The sequence below is a fragment of the Rutidosis leptorrhynchoides genome, chromosome 3, assembly GCF_046630445.1.
Source record: "Rutidosis leptorrhynchoides isolate AG116_Rl617_1_P2 chromosome 3, CSIRO_AGI_Rlap_v1, whole genome shotgun sequence".
In the NCBI taxonomy this organism is placed as follows: domain Eukaryota; kingdom Viridiplantae; phylum Streptophyta; class Magnoliopsida; order Asterales; family Asteraceae; genus Rutidosis; species Rutidosis leptorrhynchoides.
The window spans coordinates 92,802,747-92,811,474 of record NC_092335.1 but is presented as its reverse complement, the minus strand read 5'-3'; positions in this window follow the sequence as shown (position 1 = coordinate 92,811,474).

The following is an 8,728-nucleotide window of genomic DNA, read 5'->3' as shown; positions in this document are numbered from 1 at the left end:
AGAGGCAGGATCCTTCTATTGACCAATAAAATTGGTGATCCAACAACCCGGTCCACGTACAAATCCAACTAATACTACGAATCAGAAAAATTATCTATTTATTTAACTGCCAACTCCCCGGCAGCGGCGCCAAAAAGTTGATGTGCTGGATCGTAACCTTTATTTATGAACGGATTTGAGTTGTTTTGTTACACGAATTGATTTATTGTATATGTGGTATTTTATTGAATTCAGGTTGATTTCACACATATATAGGCAACTAGTCCTATCCGTGTAGTTTAGTTTGTCGGTAAATCCGATTCGTTCCACAGGGAGATGGAGTGTTTAATGGTTTTTAATAGTCTTTGATGTCAAACTTAATTAAAGGGGGGGTTTTGGATTAGGAATTTATAATATAACAGTAAAGGAAAATAAATTAAACTAATTTACTAAATAAAATTACAAGATTACAATAATTAACTTAAAAAGGAACTAAATGAAATTATGCTAATTATGATGCATTAATTATATTACTAGATGGTAATTAGTAAAATAGTAATTTTTAATAAAACTATATGTTTAGAATTTTGTTTTGAGTAATTATAATATAAACTTATTTAAATTAACTAAATGACAAGTTTTAATTATATTAATATAAATTATTAGGAATAGTAATTTAACTAATTACAAACTAATTATAAGTTATAAACTTTTAATTAACACTAATTATAAGGTTAAAACATGTATTAAGGTATTTTATAATAACTAATATTAATTATATAGTAATAACCTAAATATAAATAATTAAATAATTAAAACCCTAATTTTACCCTAACTGGTACTGTAGCCGCGTTTATACAGTACGCGTTTCGCGTATTTATACGCGTATCGCGTATATCTTAAACCTTACACGAATTGTGTAGATCTGATCGTACAGTTTGATAAACAGGCGTACACGTTTCGTGTAGACCATACACGATTCGCGTATGAGTAATACGATGTGACAAAACTAACTGGTACAGATTCGAGTGTTTTTATGTATTCTTTTTATATTTTAAAATAATAATTCGTAAATAATGATAATAATACGTTCACAAGAAATAATAATGGGATAAATGGGAGTGTTTACTTAAATGTGTCACCCCTAGGTCCATGGATTGTTTTGAGTTTACGCCCTATTTAAAATGTTTTAGTAATAAACTTTATATTTTTCTTTCGAATAAATATAAGGTTAAGACTAACTAAATAAAATCTAATTTTCATCGGATTCTTTTTAGATAGCTACTATTCCTTAAGTATTTAAATTGAGACCTAGCCTAGTTTTGACTTTCGCCAATACCCAAATCGTAACGGTTTCCCTTTTTACAATTTCACTGTCATATAATTTATTGATATCACCCAAACCACCGAAGTTTATTTCTAAATTGGTGTTAATAACTTATCCATAAATTCGTCTAGATCATTTTTAATGTTGAAGCTTAATTTATGTAAATAAAAACAACTTTCGTTATTTAAATTTAATAAATTAAGTGGCAAGGGTTAAATACCTAATTACATAAAAATGGTTCTTTTAACTAGGCTCAATATTAAAAATACTAAAGTTACATTTTTAACTTTTACAAATGGTAACAATCCATTTCACTAGGGGCTCTACATTTAAGCAAACACTAGGGAAATTTAGCTATTCATTACACTAGGGTAAACATAAAAATATAGATATGCAAACATAATAACAACGCTAATTTTAACAGAGTAAACTTACTAAAATATCTTCACTTTCATTAACTTCAAACGGTAGGAAAATTACAATAATAACACCCCTTTCACGCGTACAAATACACCCTTAATCACGAACAATACCCCCTAAATATTTGAAACTAATTTTACAGAGTAATAAAATGACAGTAGTATTTATGTATAGTAATTGATATGTATAAACTTGTGTTGTATTCTCTATATCTTTTGTGTTGATAGTACTCCGTATTTATCATTGAACTTGAAGTAGTAGTTGAGTCAAAAAGCTCCACTTGCTGTAGCACTTAGACAAAAGAATTGTTTTAAAAACATAAAAGTAGCCGCCCCCTTCTGGAAACTGGAACAGTAATCTGGCCTAACATTACGCGTTTCGTGTATGGCTACACGATTCGCGTATGACCAAAAGGCTACACGTTTCGTGTAGTGTTACACGATTCGTGTAAGACCAATCGACAGTTTTCTTCATTTTTTCCTTTTTGTTTATTCTTTGTTGATCCCTTATTGATATATACCATTTTGGACGACTTGTGTAACCTTTTTCTTCAGTCTTCTTTGTTCTTGAATTCGGATAAACGTTTTTTTTCCGATATATATTTGATTTAAACTCATCGTTTTATCGTCGAATCTTCAAATAGCAAGCTCTTGTCTACTTTTGTCGTTTTTCTCGTGAAATGCACATTGAATGTCTTTATAGATGGTAAAAACCTATGAAATATAAGTGATATTGCGTCGAATAATATGTATGTTTAGAGCAATATCAATTACTCATATTTTTGTAATTTTATGAGATATTTCATGCTAGTTGCCAAATGATGGTTCCCACATGTGTTAGGTGACTCACATGGGCTGCTAAGAGCTGATCATTGGAGTGTATATACCAATAGTACATACATCTAAAAGCTGTGTATTGTACGAGTACGAATACGGGTGCATACGAGTAGAATTGTTGATGAAACTGAACGAGGATGTAATTGTAAGCATTTTTATTAAGTAGAAGTATTTTGATAAGTGTATTGAAGTCTTTCAAAAGTGTATAAATACATATTAAAACACTACATGTATATACATTTTAACTGAGTCGTTAAGTCATCGTTAGTCGTTACATGTAAGTGTTGTTTTGAAACCTTTAGGTTAACGATTTTGTTAAATGTTGTTAACCCAATGTTTATAATATCAAATGAAATTTTAAATTATTATATTATCATGATATTATCATGTATGAATATCTCTTAATATGATATATATACATTAAATGTCTTTACAACGATAATCGTTACATATATGTCTCGTTTAAAAATCATTAAGTTAGTAGTCTTGTTTTTACATATGTAGTTCATTGTTAATATACTTAATGATATGTTTACTTATCATAGTATCATGTTAACTATATATATATCCATATATATGTCATCATATAGTTTTTACAAGTTTTAACGTTCGTGAATCACCGGTCAACTTGGGTGATCAATTGTCTATATGAAACCTATTTCAATTAATCAAGTCTTAACAAGTTTGATTGCTTAACATGTTGGAAATATTTAATCATGTAAATATCAATCTCAATTAATATATATAAACATGGAAAAGTTCGGATCACTACAGTACCTACCCGTTAAATAAATTTCGTCCCGAAATTTTAAGCTGTTGAAGGTGTTGACGAATCTTCTGGAAATAGATGCGGGTATTTCTTCTTCATCTAATCTTCACGCTCCCAGGTGAACTCGGGTCCTCTACGAGCATTCCATCGAACCTTAACAATTGGTATCTTGTTTTGCTTAAGTCTTTTAACCTCACGATCCATTATTTCGACGGGTTCTTCGATGAATTGAAGTTTTTCGTTGATTTGGATTTCATCTAACGGAATAGTGAGATCTTCTTTAGCAAAACATTTCTTCAAATTCGAGACGTGGAAAGTGTTATGTACAGCCGCGAGTTGTTGAGGTAACTCAAGTCGGTAAGCTACTGGTCCGACACGATCAATAATCTTGAATGGTCCAATATACCTTGGATTTAATTTCCCTCGTTTACCAAATCGAACAACGCCTTTCCAAGGTGCAACTTTAAGCATGACCATCTCTCCAATTTCAAATTCTATATCTTTTCTTTTAATGTCAGCGTAGCTCTTTTGTCGACTTTGGGCGGTTTTCAACCGTTGTTGAATTTGGATGATCTTCTCGGTAGTTTCTTGTATAATCTCCGGACCCGTAATCTGTCTATCCCCCACTTCACTCCAACAAATCGGAGACCTGCACTTTCTACCATAAAGTGCTTCAAACGGCGCCATCTCAATGCTTGAATGGTAGCTGTTGTTGTAGGAAAATTCTGCTAACGGTAGATGTCGATCCCAACTGTTTCCGAAATCAATAACACATGCTCGTAGCATGTCTTCAAGCGTTTGTATCGTCCTTTCGCTCTGCCCATCAGTTTGTGGATGATAGGCAGTACTCATGTCTAGACGAGTTCCTAATGCTTGCTGTAATGTCTGCCAGAATCTTGAAATAAATCTGCCATCCCTATCAGAGATAATAGAGATTGGTATTCCATGTCTGGAGACGACTTCCTTCAAATACAGTCGTGCTAACTTCTCCATCTTGTCATCTTCTCTTATTGGTAGGAAGTGTGCTGATTTGGTGAGACGATCAACTATTACCTAAATAGTATCAAAACCACTTGAAGTCCTTGGCAATTTAGTGATGAAATCCATTGTAATGTTTTCCCATTTCCATTCCGGGATTTTGGGTTGTTGAAGTAGACCTGATGGTTTCTGATGCTCAGCTTTGACCTTAGAACACGTCAAACATTCTCCTACATATTTAGCAACATCGGATTTCATACCCGGCCACCAAAAATGTTTCTTGAGATCCTTGTACATCTTCCCCGTTCCAGGATGTATTGAGTATCTGGTTTTATGAGCTTCTCTAAGTACCATTTCTCTCATATCTCCAAATTTTGGTACCCAAATCCTTTCAGCCCTATACCGGGTTCCGTCTTCCCGAATATTAAGATGCTTCTCCGATCCTTTGGGTATTTCATCCTTTAAATTTCCCACTTTTAAAACTCCTTGTTGCGCCTCCTTTATTTGAGTAGTAAGGTTATTATGAATCATTATATTCATAGATTTTACTCGAATGGGTTCTCTGTCCTTCCTGCTCAAGGCATCGGCTACCACATTTGCCTTCCTCGGGTGGTAACGAATCTCAAAGTCGTAATCATTCAACAATTCAATCCACCTACGCTGCCTCATATTCAGTTGTTTCTGATTAAATATGTGTTGAAGACTTTTGTGGTCGGTATATATAATACTTTTGACCCCATATAAGTAGTGCCTCCAAGTCTTTAATGCAAAAACAACCGCTCCTAATTCCAAATCATGCGTCGTATAATTTTGTTCGTGAATCTTCAATTGTCTAGACGCATAAGCAATCACCTTCGTTCGTTGCATTAATACACAACCGAGACCTTGCTTTGATGCGTCACAATAAATCACAAAATCATCATTCCCTTCAGTCAAATGACAATATAGGTGCCGTAGTTAGCTTTTTCTTCAATAACTGAAACGTTTTCTCTTGTTCATCCTTCCATTCAAATTTCTTCCCTTTATGCGTTAATGCAGTCAAGGGTTTTGCTATTCTGGAAAAGTCTTGGATGAACCTTCTGTAGTAACCAGCTAGTCCTAAAAACTGGCGTATGTGTTTCGGAGTTTTCGGGGTTTCCCACTTTTCAACAGTTTCTATCTTTGCCGGATCCACCTTAATACCTTCTTTGTTCACTATGTGATCGAGGAATTGAACTTCTTCCAACCAAAATGCACACTTTGAAAACTTAGCGTACAATTCTTCCTTCCTCAATACTTCTAACACCTTTCTCAAATGTTCACCGTGTTCTTGGTCATTCTTTGAGTAAATAAGTATGTCATCAATGAAAACAATGACAAACTTGTCAAGGTATGGTCCACACACTCGATTCATAAGGTCCATGAACATAGCTGGTGCATTAGTTAAACCAAACGGCATGACCATAAACTCGTAATGACCGTAACGTGTTCTGAAAGCAGTCTTTGGAATATCATCTTCTTTCACCCGCATTTGATGATACCCGGAACGTAAGTCAATCTTTGAATAAACAGACGAGCCTTGTAGTTGATCAAATAAGTCGTCGATTCTCGGTAGTGGGTAGCGGTTCTTGATGGTAAGTTTGTTCAACTCTCGGTAGTCGATACACAACCTGAATGTACCATCTTTCTTCTTGACAAACAAAACAGGAGCTCCCCACGGTGATGTGCTTGGTCGAATGAAACCACGCTCTAAAAGTTCTTGTAATTGGGTTTGCAGTTCTTTCATCTCGCTGGGTGCGAGTCTGTAAGGAGCACGAGCTATTGGTGCAGCTCCTGGTACAAGATCTATTTGAAATTCAACGGATCGATGTGGGGGTAATCCCGGTAATTCTTTCGGAAATACATCGGGAAATTCTTTTGCAATGGGAACATCATTGATGCTCTTTTCTTCAGTTTGTACTTTCTCGACGTGTGCTAGAACAGCATAGCAACCTTTTCTTATTAGTTTTTGTGCCTTCAAATTACTAATAAGATGTAGCTTCGTGTTGCCCTTTTCTCCGTACACCATTAAGGGTTTTCCTTTTTCTCGTATAATGCGAATTGCATTTTTGTAACAGACGATCTCTGCTTTCACTTCTTTCAACCAGTCCATACCGATTATCACATCAAAACTCCCTAACTCTACTGGTATCAAATCAATCTTAAATGTTTCGCTAACCAGTTTAATTTCTCGATTCCGACATATATTATCTGCTGAAATTAATTTACCATTTGCTAATTCGAGTAAAAATTTACTATCCAAAGGCGTCAATGGACAACTTAATTTAGCACAAAAATCTCTACTCATATAGCTTCTATCCGCACCCGAATCAAATAAAACGTAAGCAGATTTATTGTCAATAAGAAACGTACCCGTAACAAGCTCCGGGTCTTCCTGTGCCTCTGCCGCATTAATATTGAAAACTCTTCCGCGGCCTTGTCCATTCGTGTTCTCCTGGTTCGGGCAATTTCTAATAATGTGGCCCGGTTTTCCACATTTATAACAAACTACATTGGCATAACTTGCTCCGACACTACTTGCTCCGCCATTACTCGTTCCGACACCATTTGTTCCTTTCGTTCTATTAACCCCTGGTCCGTAGACCTCACACTTCGCCGCGCTATGACCATTTCTTTTACACTTGTTTCAAAATTTGGTGCAGAACCCCGAGTGATACTTTTCACACCTTTGGCATAGCTGCTTCTGATTGTTGTTGTTGTTGCGGTTATTATTGTTGTTGGGATGATTGTTGTAGTTGTTGTTGTTGTTGGGCCGTTTGTTGTAGTTACGATTGATGTTGCGATTGTTGGGATAATTGTTGCGATTATTGTTGTAATTGCTGTTGTTGTTGTATTGGTGATTCTTATCACCGTTTTCCTCCCACTTTCTTTTGACTTGCTTCACATTGGCCTCTTCAGCAGTCTGTTCTTTAATTCTTTCTTCAATCTGGTTCACTAGTTTGTGAGCCATTCTACATGCCTATTGTTTGAAGGCGGGCTCGTGTGAACTTATATCTTCTTGGATTCTTTCCGGTAATCCTTTCACAAACGTGTCGATCTTCTCTTCCTCATCTTCGAATGCTCCCGGACACAATAGGCACAATTCTGTGAATCGTCTTTCGTACGTGGTAATATCAAATCCTTGGGTTCGTAACCCTCTAAGTTCTGTCTTGAGCTTATTGACCTCGGTTCTGGGACGGTACTTCTCGTTCATCAAGTGCTTGAATGCTGACCACGGTAGTGCGTACGCATCGTCTTGTCCCACTTGCTCTAGATAGGTATTCCACCATGTTAATGCAGAACCTGTGAAGGTATGCGTAGCGTACTTCACTTTGTCCTCTTCAGTACACTTACTTATGGCAAACACCGATTCGACCTTCTCGGTCCACCGTTTCAATCCGATCGGTCCTTCGGTTCCATCAAATTCCAAAGGTTTGCAGGCAGTGAATTCTTTGTAGGTGCATCCTACATGATTTCCTGTACTGCTAGATCCAAGGTTATTGTTGGTATGTAGCGCAGCCTGTACTGCGGCTATGTTTGAAGCTAGAAAAGTACGGAATTCCTCTTCATTCATACTCACGGTGTGTCGAGTAGTCGGTGCCATTTCCTTCAAAATAGTCAAATGGAACAAGTTAATCATACAGAATATTAAGAGTAGTTAATAGTATTTCGTAGCATAATATGAACTCATTTATAAAAGCTTTTTCTTCATATTAGCATTTTATAAGTTTAAATTCGGGTAGTACCTACCCGTTAAGTTCATACTTAGTAGCTAATATACAATTCAACTACTACAATTTTATATGAAAAACTGATTATAATAATATTTCGCGTTCAAACTTTTACACAATATTTTACAAACTTACAATACCGCTTATTTTACATATAGCATGAAATATAGCACACAATAAATTTGATACAAGATGGTTGTGAAGATAATTCTAGCTAGTACACAAGTCGTTCAGCAAAGGCAATAAAGACACGTAATTCATACGTCCAGAAACAAGTCATGCATTCTGGTTTTACTAGGATTACTTCCCATCCTTGGTCTTGTTGAACATAACCGTTATGGCCGTTGATAAGACAGCGTGTTGTAACGTCGTCAAAGGGACAAGGGTTACGTAATGTCCAACAGTCCCGTAACAATCTAAAAACCTCATTTCTTACCCCAATTACCGACTCCGTCACTTGTGGAAACGTTTTGTTTAATAGTTGTAGCCCGATGTTCTTGTTCTCACTTTGGTGAGAAGCGAACATTACTAATCCGTAAGCATAACATGCTTCTTTATGTTGCATGTTAGCCACTTTTTCTAAATCACGAAGTCCAATATTCGGATATATTGAGTCAAAATAATTTCTTAACCCGTTGCATAAAATAGCATTTGGGTTCCCCGCAATATA